Source organism: Arvicanthis niloticus, chromosome 24 (assembly GCF_011762505.2).
Source record: "Arvicanthis niloticus isolate mArvNil1 chromosome 24, mArvNil1.pat.X, whole genome shotgun sequence".
In the NCBI taxonomy this organism is placed as follows: Eukaryota; Metazoa; Chordata; class Mammalia; order Rodentia; family Muridae; genus Arvicanthis; species Arvicanthis niloticus.
The window spans coordinates 12,706,656-12,722,184 of record NC_133432.1 but is presented as its reverse complement, the minus strand read 5'-3'; the positions used below and the strand labels follow the sequence as shown (position 1 = coordinate 12,722,184).

At 52.9% G+C, this 15,529-nt stretch overlaps 1 protein-coding gene across 13 annotated transcripts in view; it reads left to right on the top strand.

The window, feature by feature from the left end:
• Positions 1–15,529, top strand: part of Cux2 (cut like homeobox 2) — a 191,166-nt gene that overhangs the window by 129,383 nt on the left and 46,254 nt on the right. The window lies entirely within an intron of this gene.

Here is a 15,529-nt window from a genome sequence, read left to right as displayed (position 1 = left end):
CAGCTGGGGAATGACATTCAAAGTTTCTCTCTGGCTCTATATGCACACATACCACAGGCGTGTGCATATACATGCTGTCACAAACACGTATAGTAGATACTCATAAAGTGTCAAAAGCAATCTTATGTCAGCCTTGGGACATCACCCACCAGTAACCTCTGCCCCTCTTGGCATGGAGACAGTGGGCATTTTTGTAATACACTCAAAGACTTCCCCGGGGAAGTCAGACCACTCTCCCACTTAGCCCTCTGTAAATGTCCTTGGATGGTATTCTCTTTGTGTCAGGCTCCTGTGAGGCTGGAGAAAGCTAAGAGAGCTGGTGAGATACAGTCCCTAGCCCTGAGGAAGTCCTGAGCGCCAAGTTCTAACATGGAGAAGTTGTCCCAAGGGGGATCTGTGGGGCAGTGGGCTGTGAGACTGGGGGCATGTGGGCACACGACTGGCCGGCCCATAGCCAAGAGAAATGGTGGGGGGAGAAGAAAAAGGCCCCGGCAGCACCCTTCGGGAGAGACTCAGTTACTGTACTCGCTTAGCAGACTCTGCGGCCCGGCTAGCTCAGTCGGTAGAGCATAAAACTCTTAATCTCAGGGTCGTGGGTCGTGGGTTCATGCCTCACATTGGGCGCCAACTGTAGGTAAGGTGGCTGGGAATACTGAGGGATCCTCCAGGTGGGAAGTTAGGCATGGCGGCTGCGGCTACAGCTACAGCAGGTAATTAAAGGCCTTTTCCACGGTTTGGTGCGGCCCCAATGACATGAGAAAGTCCATGGGTTTTTACAGGCTTTAATGTCATGGCGGATGGTGATTGGATCTGGATGCACCCCCCTGAAACTCAGGGCAGGCCTGAGTTAAATAGAGAGGGAGAGAGTAAGGGAGGGGCTGGGGAAGAATGCTTAATTGGCTCCACCCTCTGGCCTTCAGGTACCTCATTAGTATGTAAATCTCTCTAGGGCCTGAGGCCTGTTCCTTGTGACTGATGGCCATAGACCTCTCTGTGGGAGAGGCTGTGGAGGGTTGAAGCTAAATGAAAAGAACCAGGGCCCAGGAGCAGAGCCGAACTCCTGCCGTCCAATAATGGTCCGGGGTTCCAGGTTTATGCTTGACCAAGCACCCAGCTGCTTCTCACAGCCCACCACCCCACAGGGACCTGGTGTATTCTCCCTGAACCCGTGTTGTCCCGTGATGGCCATGGCCATCCATACCGACCTTATCCTTATCTGTCCACATGGGTCCCTTAGTACCCTCATGGAGCCATGACTCCGTGTCTCTGTCTTTCAAACCTGGGCCTGCTGTCACAAGAACCCAAAGTGGCCGTGATATGGGGCCAGTGTTATGGTGGCCCTTAGCTTGCCTGGTGGTTCCACTTCCTGCATGTCCTGCTTGCCAGCAGCACACTCCCTGCCGGGAGAAACAGGTCACAGTGCTACCCAGAGAAGCAAGGCCAGGAGCCGATGGCTGAACTGGGTTGGCTGCAAGCTCCAGTGCCACTACCTGTGACCTCCCAAGAGCCATCAAGAAACACTCAGGCATGCTGCAGAACGGTGAGCAATCATGCTAAGGGGTGGCTTAGGAGTGTGGCTACTCCAAAGACAAAAGGAGACCCCACCTTTGCAGCAAGCCCCCCTCCCCTCTCCCTGCTCATCCCCGCCCAGCCCCTTTGGCAACGTTGATTCTTGTCACTGTAGCTAAGTCTACAGGTCTCTCTGTGTATGGGACCACAGGTTTCTCCTCCTGGCTCCAGAGAATGGCGCCAGGTGGTTGTGGAAGACACAGAGATTCCACTGCCCTCAGAGACCCAGGCAAGGGGCACCTGCTGCTGGGAACTCGGGAACTTTTCCTTTGAGTGTCTTCTCAGGGGTTTGAGGGCAACTCTGAGACAAGGGAGTCATGAACAGGCCTGATAGCCATTCTGTTACAAAGGGCAGATTGTTGAGGGGAGCACCTGGGTCTTGCTGTGGCACCGAGCCTCGCATGTGACACAACAGACCATGTCCAACCCTGGCTGAGTCACTCTTTTCCAGCCATCTGGAAGACAGGTGGTGACAGCTGGCCACAGCTGGCCACATACATTCTGGGCACCCCCTTGGTTGACGATGTAATGCGTTGTGATGTATGTCTTCCGTGGCTTTCTAGAACCTTCTCTGTAGACTTTGTCCAAGCAGGCATATCCAACAGTCTGCCTTGGTGCTTCCACTTGCAGGTGGCAAGGGACTGGGACACCCCCTTCCTCTGCCTGTGTCACACACTACCATTGAGGTGGCTGCTCAGGATAGCAGGTTACAGAGTCAATGCGAGCAAAGCCAAGCCCCTCAGAGTACACCTTCTAACGGGCTCACTGTGGCCTAGAGCGCTCACTGTGGCCGCTTGACACGTGGCCAGGTATGGTGCAGAGGTGGATGGGCGCTGTCTTTCTCATAGATGGTACCCATGGCAACTTTGACTGCTTGTTACAGTTGTCCCAATTGCGGAGGGTCTGTGGTTAGCCCTAGTGGGGAAACTGAGGCTCAGAGAGTTGAGGCAGTAACTGGCGTGTACCATTGATCCAAGTCTGGAACTGGAGGTGAGGAAAGAACAGAGGGAACGTGAGCGTTGGAGCCCAGTTGGCTGCACAGGCTGCCCCTACCTGGTATTACATGGAAGATGCCGTAGAGCCAAAACTCAAGGTCGCCAGGCACTTGACTGTCTGATTCCCCCTCTGCCCTCAGACAGGCCTGGCCTGGCTCCTCCTGTCCCAGGGAATTGGCATTCACTGTTCCTCTGCCTGGGTGTGCTTCCCTGTGTCTTATGTCTCACGCAAGTCAAACCCAACGACCCCAGGGACAGGGTGGTCGCTGGACGCTTAACCAGCAAGGCTGTGGCTTTATACCTCTTACAGGGACGGGGTGCCGGGGTGCTCCGGCCTTGGGGCTGCCATAATGTGGACAATGATTGTAGGCGGGGCCAAGGGGGCTTTAGAGCAGAGGCGGGGCCAGCTCCATCTCACATTTTAAGTGGACTCTGAGGGTGCCATTCACTTGACTACAAAGATGACCCCCACAGAGCCTGTGACGGAGCAGCTGGCCCTCGCCTGCCCGTAGCTGTCACCTGTCCACAGATGTCACCTGCCCATGGCCCCTGCCTGCCTGTGGCTGTCACATGCCTGTGACTCCCTGCTCTGTCCTTGCCTTCTAACTGGTAAGCCCGGGTTGTGGAGCTGATGGCATGGAGTTTTATCCCAGCGTGGCTTTCCTAGGCTGTGTGACCTTGGGCTTGTCACTCAACTTCTCTGGGTCTCTGTCCCTCCCCATTAAAAGATTTTTCTATTTACATTTATTTGATATATGTGTATATATACGTGCATGTATGTTTGTGTGTGTGCGTGCATTACAGCACATGTGTACAAATCAAGGGACACTCTGAAGGGATCGTTTCTCTCTTTCCGCCTTGTGGGTCCTGGAGCTTGAACTCGGGCTTGGGCCTCTGCTTTAAACGGAGATCCTAACTGTGGCTACCTGGTTAGGCTCACGGGGAGCTCAGTAATCTCAAACTGACAGAAGGAGAGTGGAGGACATAGGAGGCTGACACCTGTGCCTCCCGCAAGTCCTGTGTGGGAGGCCCCACTCACCCATTTCTCAGGTGAGTTCACTGAGGCTTAGCTGTGACCTATAAGACCTGACTCAGGCTGGGACCAGTAAGGCCTTGTGGCTCAATACTGCAGGTGAGGCACAGCCTGGACTCCACCCTTCTTAAAGCTCAGACAGGCAAGGCGCTTGCCCCGCCCACACAGCCTTCGACCCATAGCTTTGAGGCCGGGAACCACAATTCCTACAAATCCTCCTTTTGGAAAGCTAACTGTGTGCCTCAACATACAAGGGGACGCAGGAGGTGCTGAGAAGGCCAAGCTGGAGAGCCCGTAACAGATACAGGAGTGGGGTTTTAATTCAGGGCCCGGTTATGTGATAACTAAGTACTCAATGGCGTACTTCGAGTGTCTCCTGCAGCTCGAGTCAGGTACAAGCGGCTGGCCCATGACCTCCTAACTGTCAGCACCACCCCCCCGTGGTGTCACTAGCCTGTCCCCCTAGCTGTCCTGCCAGCCGGAGGTGAATCTCCCTCAAACACACATGCCTATCTGGATCTGCAATTAACCCACCAAAACGTCCTTGGGCTGCGATGCCGAGTTACAAGCAAATTAAGAACCCTCAGCCTTCCTCTTTGATTCACGCTCTCTGCCTTATCAAGTAAATTATTAATGTTCCTGTCCCCGCATTAAGCAGATACTTGCAGCCATTCCGGGTCCTTCTCATTAGAAATAACATCATCTAAAGAAGGGTATTGATTGCTTTTTTTTTTTTTTTAAATCTTGGAATCACGGACGTGAAGCACGTATTTACATGACGTTTCCTTTAACTCGCCTCCCCGTGCTTTATTTCTATGCTATCGATCGGTTTTTTTGACACGAATTGCTTTTTGGCCTTGTGTGCATGTTGTAAGCTTTCCCATCCAGCAAAGGAATGGGCTGGGCCCGGCCACGAAGAGAGATGGCTCCGGCCGCGTGGCAGGAACAGTCCCGCACATTTAACAGCAATTAGTCTACCCTGCTGCCCAGACGCTCATGTATGAAAATTTACAAGGCTTTTAATAGACTGAGCTCTGGGGCCGGGCGGGCCTGGCGCCGGGCAGATGAGGCCGCCGGGGGTGGGTCCATTGAGCTGTCTCCGGGTCAGACAGGGGTGGGTGTGCTGGGGAAACTACTGGAAACACAGACCACCTACTCCAGCAAGGGTTGTGCAGCCCAGCACACAGTCACATGTTCAACTGCTCAGTCGATGATTACTGAAGGCCTACTGTGTGCCGGGCATGCGCTAAATGCTGGTGGTACATGTGAGAATTCAGATTCCTCCAAAGCCTGGTGCCCAGGATGGAGGAGAGTGGGTGCAAACCCTGCGGCATACAGACCTGAGTTCTTTTGGTGGCCCTGCTTGTGGCCGTGTTCCTACGTGAGCCTCAGTTCCCCTGGCTATACAATAGGGTAATGCAGCTTCAGTTTCCCTGGCTATACAATGGGGTAATGCAGCCTCAGTTTCCGTGGCTATACAATGGGGAAATGCATATAGCATCTGCAGGTGAAGATTCATCAAACTAGTGAAGCTTGGGACCTGGTTATTCAGCCTGTTGGCCACTGGATTCTACATACCTTCCCTAACATCCCTAGAGCAGAATGTTCTAGACTCACAGCCAGCCTCCCTATGGACTCCCAAGATAGGGCTCCCTGACTTTTCCCTGTTGCCCACAGAGGCTCTCAACACCTTTCCATTGTAAGGTGGTCCCTTCTTTTCACTACCCTATCAGAACTCATGCGGCACGCTTTGATTTGGCACCTGCTGTATACCAGGTGAGCAGCTAGCTACAGTGTATATATGTGTAGGTGCACGTGTGTGAGCATGCAGATGCACACGTGTGAACATGTATGTGGAGAACCTTCCTGGGATCTGGGGCTTGCCAATTAGTGAAGCTAGCCTGCAACTGAGCATCTGGGAGCTGCCTGGCTCCGTCTCCTCAGCACTGGGATTCTGACCATGTGCTGCCTGCTTTTATTATTATTATTATTATTATTATTATTATTATTATTATTATTTTAGATGTGGGTTCCTGACATTAAGCCCAGGTCCTCATGCCTGCAAGGAAGCTACATCACTGCCTGAGTCACCTCCTCAGTCCCTGAAGTCACCCCTCCTTCCTCTATGGCAGTGTGGCCTCCTGGGAGGCAGGTGGACACTGCCCACAAAGCCGCCAACAATGCACACTGAGGTTTCTGTGGCCAAGGTGGGGTAGGGAATAAACAGGTCCTTGAGCCCTACTGTGTGCCAACCCCGCTGGGGACCTTGGGGATACCACGGGGTATCAGATGCAGCCTCTGTGCTCAAATTTCACATCACTGTGACAAATAACCTGAGAAAACCAAGGAGGAAAGATTCTTTGGGCTCAGGGCTTCATTCATTCATTTACTCATTCGTTTATTCATTCATTCATCTGTGGAGCAGGATTCCCAGGTGCTTGCTGTGTACCAGGCATTGTTGCAGGTGCAGGAACAAGTAAGACACGAGATTCTGGTTCCCCCCATGACACCCAGAGCCAGCAGAGACAGAGCTGAGTTCCAACTCCTGGAACAGAGCAGGGACCCAGCCCTGAGACCCTGGGACTGACACATGGAGACAGAGAGGGATGGGGCTTGCATGTCCCGTGACCCTGCTGTGTGTCCCACCTAGACCTGGTTCTCCAACATCTGGGAAGTTGTGGAACATTCTAGAGAATCCTCACATAGGCGTCATGCTGTTTCTTCTACAGATAAGATACTGAGGCATGGAGAGACTGAAACAGAGAGGCTGAGGGTGGGGGAGGAGTCAGAGTCAGGACTCGAACCCAGGTCTGTAGTGTTGGTCAGAGATGGCTCCTGCAAAAGCAATTTTATGTGCGTGTGATCGTGGCGATATCTTGTTCTGGGCAGTTGGGATGGGGGTGAGTACTGTGTTCAGCTGTGTGTGCCACAGAGCCCCCTGGGGACCTATCATCCTGGTGTCACCTACTCTCAGCTACTTCATGGATGAGAGAGACTGAAGCAACTGTATCACGTCTGTCCCTAAGGGAGGAAAGCCACTGGGGCCAGAAGAGAGCCAGGGGCATCCGGCAGCCCAGTCTACTGTGTTGTGGTGCCTGAGGGGCCGAGCGCCTCCTGCTGCCGGGAGAAAGCCTGGTGCCCTAGAATTTGTCTTCAGTAGTGACAGGGAACCTTCCAGGGCCAGGAAGTAGCAATTCAGTAGGGGGCAGTTGGGCACAGTGGTTCTGCTCTGTGCTGGCCTATGAGGAAAGGGAACTCCTTGTCCAGCAGGAAGGCTAAACCCCCATTGGCAGGCCCCAGGGTTCACCAAGACACATGCAAATAAACACTAGAGTCCTGCCATCCACACTGTGCCAAGGAGAGGTTGGTTGGTGCTTAGGTGGACAATCAGGGAGGGCTTCATGGAGGAGGTGAGGTCCTATCAAGGGATTTATGGAGATGAGATTTCATGGGATAAACATGAAAACCTGGATGGCCTCAGCAATCCAGGTTTTGAGCCCAAATTTGGTTACTGGTCAGGTGACCTCAGGCAGGTCCTTTTCTGAGCCTCCCATGTCCTTGTCAGCCCACTGGCGATTGGTGTGTGGGTTTGTGGTGAGGACTCATATGGTGCTCATTCGGAAGCTGAAGTGAGATTTGTCTCTGGATGGGCAGCCTTGTGACGAGGGACAGGAGATGAAGCCGAGACACATTTGGGCCGCACAGTGAAGGCCTGAATGTGGACTGGGGCAAGCTGCATCTTCTATGTGGGCCTGGGACGGTGATGGAGGAATAGTGCTGAGCCCTTCCAGGGGCTTCCCACCCTGTGGACCCCTGGGCTAGAGCCATTGGCAATGCCATCAGTAGTTCGGGGTGGCCTGTGCACAGAACAGGCCCCGCCATCTTTGACACAGAACCCGTTCTGGGCAGTTACCATTATGCCAGCAGGAGAGACAGGGTGAGCCATGAGGACTGCACAGTGGGAGGTGGGCTGAGTTTACCCTGTGCCTCAGTTTACCCAAGTCTGTCTGTGCAGATAGCTCTGCGTGGCCCCATGTCTGGTTCTGTGAGCTCAGAGAGGCCTCCAGACTGCAGACCAGACCACAGCCCACGGTCCCTGGTTAAGAAGGGCCTGTAGCATGGTGACACACATGCCATCTCAGTACTCAGGATTCTGGGGAAGGGCGATGACTACTTTGGCCAGCCTGTGCTACACAGTAAGACCCTGGGTCATTGTGAGTCAAGGGAAGGAAAGATTCTCCAGGCCCCCTCTCCGAACCTCTCCAGTGTCCCAAGATGCTCACTCACTCACTTTGGATTGTGTGATTCTTCTCTTTCATGATTACAAAGGCCTAGGTTCAGTCCGAAGTGCCCACACTGGGCTCAGTGGCACAGGCCTGTCACCCCAGGCCTTGGGAGACAGAGGCAGAAGTCAGTTCAGGGTCATCCTTGGCTATATAATAAGTTCAAAGCTACCCTGGACTGTTAGACCATGTCTTGATAATATTTGTTTTAAAAGCCTTCCCCAGCATCCAAGACCACCCAGGACAGAGAGGGGTGGTGGTACCAGGCTTCTGAGTCTCTACACATTCCATCCCTTTTCCCACAAAATGCCTTTCCTTCCCCCAACTGTATAAGTAAATGTTGATGTGTCCTTCCAGGAGCCACCCAAATGAGATTTTCAGACTGTCTTGTTTGAATGACTCGTGATTTGTTCTTCACCCACTATTCCTGAGAACCTCAGGATCAGCCCCTCTTCCTCTCTCCAGGGCTGATAGTGTACAGTAACACACGCACACACACACACACACACACACACACACACACACACACCATTACAATCCTCTGACAGCTTCCAGCAACGCCTAGGATGGAATCCAGATGCCTAAACATCTGTTTGAGACTTTGTATCACACACCCCGCCTGCCCTCTTTGTGCCCTCCCCCTTTTTCACATCCTCCCTTGATTGCCCATTTCCTGCCTCAGGACCTTTGCACACGCTCTACCTGCATTACCCCTGTTGCTGGGCATTTTGCCCACCATGTGCAAAGCTCTCAGCTTAGGTACTGTAAGGCTCTGGATCAGGTGACTCTTGGTCACAGGTTGGCCTCTGCCTGAGAGGGTGTTCAGCAGCCTGGTGAGAGTGTCCCCACTAATCACCCATAGCATCTCCCTCAGTAACAGCCAGAAACAGTTGAGGCATCACCAGGCATCCCTGACACCTGTGGCTCCCCCAGAGCTCTGGTCACATGTCACTCCTGTGGGTGACCACTAAGACTACCGGTCCCTCTGATGGTTCCTTTCACACAGGTCCATTTGAGCACTTATACATGCATGCACACACACACGCACACACACACCCCTCTAGACTCAGTCCCCCATGGTCCCCACTCAGCAGGAGCTGGTGAGGCACTGATGAAGCGAGTATTGATTGACATGTGATAAGACTGGCAAGCACGGTTCTTGGTGTTTCTGACCCCGGCAACACTCTACATGTTCTGCTGTTCCCAATTCATTATTCCCTGTGACCTGTGTGCGAGCTGGGGACTGTCTTTGTCAGCATTTCACAATACAAGCAAGAGATGAGCACAGGGGGCTAGCGACCCACCTAAAGCCACACATCTGCTGCTAATTGGCAGCTGTGGCCTTTAACCATGATTTATTGAGCACTTACTATGTGCCAGGTCTCGAGGGATATGATATCGAACACCCGCACACACATACATGTGCATGCACATATGGAAAAAATGGCTCCGTTTTCAGGCACTAGGATTCCCCAGACGTTAAACAGGGTCACACAGCCAGTTGGTGGCGCAGATCTTCTCCTTCTTCTGGGCCTTGTATGTTTCCCACTTCATATCCTGTCCACAGAGCAGGGACACTTTAACAATCTAACCAGTCAATTATAATAATATTTTTCTCTCCAGATGTTTAAAAGGAGCGGGGGGGGCGGGTTGGCATGCTAAGGTATAATCATGGCTCAGAGCCTGAGCTGACATTAGTTATTAATTAGGTCATTATGCATTCCACGGCGATAATTGCTTTGCGGTGGAGTCACCAAGCATGAAACAGACCCGGCAAAAGAACAATCTATCAGCTCCTGGATCCCCAGCTCAGCGCAGTCGCTCACCTTGAGCTGGTACCTCGGCAGGAGACAAAAGAAATTAATGGTGCTGGTGAGAGGCAAGAGCCAGCCAGACCCTTCCCTCATCCCAGCCCTGGGAGGCGTTCCCCCGCCTGGCCCCAGGGACAGCACTGGAACTAAGTGAAAATGGCCATTTGTCTTGGGGGACATCTTTTCCTGTCTTCTCTTCCCAACCTTGTCATGTGTGGGGAGACACTGCTGCTGTCTCCTCCACAGTGGCAGTGGCAGTGACGGGGGTGGGGTGGGGTGGGGGAGAGGGTGTTGAGTCAGAGACAGCCTCTCTGCCTGTGCCCCGCCTCCACCCAGGTTCAAACCCCAGCCTCCGTGGATGGGAAACACACCCCGTATCTACTCTGAAGCCTGAGGGGGGAGGTATCAGTAACAGCCACAGCCGGAGTCCAGTCTTAGCACAAGAAACAGAGATCTCACACCGAGACCTATGTGATGGCAGCCGTCATGATTACAGAGTATCCAGCGTTTGCTAGATGCACCTGTGGCTGTTTGGTTTCTTGGTGGCTGGTCCTGTGCTGCCTATTTTACAGATGAAGGTTGGCTGGGATGATCCAACACTGGGCCCGCAGCTGCAGGTGTAGCTAGGATTCGAACCCGAGCTCCTGAGAGGTGAGAGAGCAGACATGGACTCCCAGAGAGCAGGACAGAGTAAACGCAACCTTCCGGGACCAAAACAGGCATCCTCTTACCTGGACAAGACAAGGTCAGCCTCATGCCTGTTTCCAGGCCATCTTCCTCAGCTTCCAGGTGCTTCTGGCTGGACCAGGTTTGCCTCACCTGAGACGCAGCAGTCATCCAGGTCTGAGTTCAGACCCCCAAAGTAACAGATGCCCCTGGCTCAGCGTAAGGCCTGCCCGGCCCATCAGCCCCGATCCAACCAGCTGCAGAACAGAAGTCAAGCTCAGCATAAACATGGCAGCCCAGGTTACCTCAGGGAGGGACGAAGCCCGCAGAGCAGGGCCTGGCCCCCTCGGCCTCATATCGATTGTGTCTGCCTGGCATAGAAGCTCCTGAACAGTTGGACGAGTGTCTTTGATGAACTCCTTCCTTCCCACAGTGCTCCTCGCTCCCCCTTCCAGCCTGGCTGTGGGCGTCACTCCCTGCAGGAAACAACGGGGTCACTGTCAGCAAAGAGTGACAGGCACCATCCATCTCAGGGGCCTGAGAGCTGGGACAGGGAGGGCAAGTCATTCGGCCCTCCACAGAAACGCTTGAACACAGAAGGATGGTTGGGAGTCCAAGGCCAGCCAGAGGCTGGAGAGATGGCTCAGCTGTTAAGAGGACCTTGCAAGAGGACCTGGGTTCAGTTCCTGGCATCTACGTCAGGCGACTCACAACTGCCTGTAACTCCAGCTCCAGGGGGTCTGAGAGGTTCTCCTGGCCTCTGCAAGCTGGACTCACACACATGCACACACATGCACATACAGGGCCTCTTTGAAAGGCCCACATACCAAGTCGCTCCATGCCAGTGACTGCAAATTCATCTCCAAACAAGATGGCACTAGAGACTGGACAAGGCCTCCCCAACACCTGTCCTGTCTCCCGGTTTCTCTAAGCTAACCTTGGCTAACCCCCAAATGCTCCCTCTGTTGCTCTGACATGTCCCTGGCACTTTAGACCCACCCTTGCACTGCACTGCATGGTAGTCAGTCTCGGTACCATACTCCTCTAAGCGGGAAGAAGGGATTTCCATAGCTGAAGTTGTCCTGCCAGGCTACCAGGTGGGGACATCATGCTCTTGGGGCAGCAGGGAGGAGACCGTGTCTTCCCTCCATGTGAGTCCTTCTCTGGTTGGGCGCAGACATCATCATTTGTCATCTAGGCAAATATTTATAGGGCTTCTTCTATAAGCCAGATGCTGTTCTGAGCGCTGAGCAGAACACTGTCCCCAGATGTGCAGATCGATGGCCTTGTGGCCTGCTGGGTTTTGAGGCTCACTCTGCTGGTGAGGCACCTTCTGCCTGTTCCTCACCCTGTCAATCCAAACCAGATATAGGACTATTCTTTTCTTTCTTTGGTTTGATAGAGGGTCTCAGGTAGCCCAGGCTAGCATGAACTTCTGATCCTCCTGCCTCCACTTCCTAAGTCCTGGGGTTGCAGGTGTGCCTCAGCACGCCCAACCGAGACTTGTCAACAGCCCAGTGACTGTCCTAAGGCACAACAGCAAATACATGCTATAGGACTGAAGTGGCTGAGAACCTTCTAGATGGAGGTGGGGGCAGACTCTGGGCTGAATTCCAAGCTCACTGTTTGTCCTTATAAATAAAGCTTTATTAGAACACAGCCTCCTGTGCATATGGTTGCCGCCATTTTTACAGGATAAGGACCAGGCTCAGCGGCTACAACAGAGACCATAGTATAGACCAAAGCACTTAAAGTATTTACTCTGGCTAGAGCCAGGCACCTCCTCTGTCCCCCATCCGGCTAAGGTTCCCTCAGGACTTCCTCAGCCTCTCGGAAGAGACTTTCCCAAAGGCCACCGCTATATTTAAAAGCCTGGGAAGGACAGCACTTTGGTGACATTTGCGTGGCCACCATCCCTTAAAGGGCACGCATGTTCCTTTAGCCTTGCTCTTCCGGGCTGGCATTTTGGAAAATGCACCAAAGTGGCCTTGAGAGGAGGAAGCACTACCTGGAGTCTCCCCCTACGCACTCCCCCCACCGTTGTCAGCTTCCCAGGGCAGGACCACTGCAGGTGTAGCTGAGAGAACGTGAGGTCACTGTGCTAGCATAGGCAGGCTGACGTGATATAGAATCCACAAGCGGGTGGCCCAAGGATCAGAGCAGGCCAGGGATCTTATCATCTCTGACTCTGGGCCCTCACCCTTGTCTCCAGGTTCTGGCAACTTCTACCTCTCAGATGCCGACCTCTTAAGTCACCCTCATAATCCTTAGGCCAGAAATTCTAAGTGCTGTCTAAGGCTTGGCCAATGTTACCTCATACTTAACAGCACCAGGCCTCCAGAGTTAGAATGCTTGCCCAGTGTGTGCAGAGGCTCTGGGTTGCGCTCCCAGCAAATAAAGCCTGACTTTAAACTGCTAGTGTCAGACACGTCCACCGAGGCTTGGTGGCCCTGTTCTCTAACGGGGAAACTGAGGTACAGACAGATTGGAGATAGTCACTGATTTTTCTCAACTGTCCACCCCCTGGCATGCACTTCATGGAGGCCGGCCAGGCTCCACAGCTCTGCCTCACCCTGAGGAGCTCCACCCATCGCTGGCCGCACCTCACAGTGGAGATAAATAATAGCATGGAGAAAGTACATGGAGACCACACTGCTGGGGATTGGAGTTCTGATCTCAGTAGCTTGAGGCTGATTCTAAAGCCCACAGGGCCCTTCCTTGTATCCCTAGGCCTTAATTAAGTACCAGCTGCATACAGGCCCCGTACTTTCTCCTTACCTTCCTACTGGCCCCCTCTCCTCAGAGCCATTCACCCCTGCACCTCACCAGGATTTGACTTGCATGGAGTTTTCTGGGTGCCCAGAAGGATGGGTGGGTGGGCAGGGCCTAGCTTTCCTGGGTCAGGGTTTAGGTAGTAGAGGGTTCGATGCGGCTTGGGGAGGCAACCTGGCTGGGTGTGTGGAGCACCCATCAAAAAAGGGTTGTCCCTGGATTCCAGCCCTTTGTCACCTAGCTGCACCTTTGGGGACATGGGGTATACAGGAACAGTGACCACGAGGAGCGTGTGGGGGATATGGACCCGAGGTTCACAGGGCACCAGGCCTGGGTTGGGGACCCTTCAGATCGTGGCCAGTCTAAGCAGATGGCTCCAGGTGGCTGCTGTCGATGGAAGCGTGGGCCCCGGGTGGCCAGATCCTCCGATTCCCCGGAGAAGCTGGCAGTTTGGCACTCTTCTGGTTTTAAAATTCTGGATCCCTCTAGATGCACATATTTACATATTCCAGTCCTTTCTGGGGCGTCATTTACATGCCACAGTCAAATGTGCAAATCCGGAGTGTCTGGCTTGATGGATTCTGACAGCTCCAATATTTTTTAAACACTTTTTTAAACAAGAAAATAGGCTCGCAGGGCGGCTCCAACCCACCCTTCGCGGCCTTCCTCAGCTGTCTCGTGCCGCATGACCCAAGACTGCACACGTGCAGCATCCACGGGGCAGGGCATGGCCTTGGGAAGATACAGAAGATAACGTAACATCACCATGTACAGCGACAGCATGGGTTCTGGGGCCCCGGTTCGAGTCCCCCTTCTGCTACTTGCTGTGTTATTTTTTCACTGCTTGCTCCACCTCTCTGAATCCTGGTTCTCGGTGTTGTTAACATGAGGAATATGACAGTGACCTCATGGGACTTTGGTCCAGGTTGAGGAGGTTCATGTGACAGTGAGGCCTTAGCAAAAGTTCAGATGCCTGGTAAAATCTTGAGACATGGTCTTTCAGGGTTTTTGTTTTTGTTTTTGTTTTTCAGAGTAGTTTGAGATTGAAAGACAATTAGAACCAGGGCTTCAAAGTCTCCACACATCCCCACGGCCCACCGTAAGCTTTGTGCGGCCTGCCGTGGCCACATTGATGAGCCCCCTGGGCTATGTGGCACTGAGTGGCACTGTATGTCACTATGGGTTTTGACAGGTCCATGACACCAAGAAAACTTTTCTCGATCTTCTGAAGGACAAACAGTGGAAGCAAACTTGACACATCCAACACGGAGGCCACCATCACTCAGGTTGCTAAGAGGCCAAATTCTAGCCCTGTTTCCTGCCACACAACTAATTTTGTTTCTGTAGTTTCCTACGACCTTAGCCCTCCTGTGTCTTGAAGCTACTGTCTCAGCCTCTCTGGACTGCTAACACGGGAACCCAGGGCTGCCTCCACTCCTTGGTGACAGCTATCTGTCAATTTACCCTTCTGGGGTGAGGTCACATAAGGTGCACTATGGGTGCAGGGGCAAGGTTACACTCCAAGTGGCCACTTCTGTGGCAAGGCCAGCAGGCCATGTGCCAGTCAGCATAGAGTCACCTTGCCCAGCCAAGGGTACTCAGACAGGACTATAGGTCTTCTCAGCACCCTGGACAGGGACTCCCTGGTTATCCTTGGCCACACCCTCACACAGCCAGAGGCCGTCCCACCCCCCTCTCTAGACACAGTCCTGAGGAATTCCTGCCTTCTGGAAGCCTAGAGCAGATTTCTTTTTTTTTTCCCTTCTCTTTCTCTCTTTCCTCCCTTCTTTCTTTCTTCCTTTCTCTTTCCCTTTTTCTACCCTCAAAGCAAAATTTATTTGTAAGATACTAAAGGAAGAGGAAGCCTCCTGTCCCTTTTATGCCGGCAGCCCTCAGCCGAGAAGTGAAATCGTGTATTTCGCTGCTAAAAAAAGCCCCGGCTTATACAATTTTAACAATAGAAAAATGATCTTTGCGCTCCAGTGCGTGGAGGCTTGGAGGAAAATCGGCGGTGTTCAGGTGGCTGGTGCCTTACAAATGAGCGGTTCTCCTTTGTTTTTGAGTGACAGGCAATTTAAATGCAGTCTTATATGGAGGCCAGAGTTGGTTTTATTTTTTTTTCTACCCCGGAATTGGGAGGGGGGCAAACATGGTGGGAGGAGCAAGGAGAACTGAGGGATTCTGATGAGAAGGCCAGCTTGAGCTGTTTAATTAGGAAATTAGGAGTTTCCGATTGGAGTCATGGGTAATTACGCCATAGCTGATAGCAGCCATAGCCTGGCCTGCTGAGCTCCATGGGAGCTTCACCTTACGGAGTCCCCAGAGCCTGCCACAAACAAACTAGGAGCCACACTGTGTAGTGTGAAAAAGTGTTCTTAGCACCAACATCTGAAAACAGGG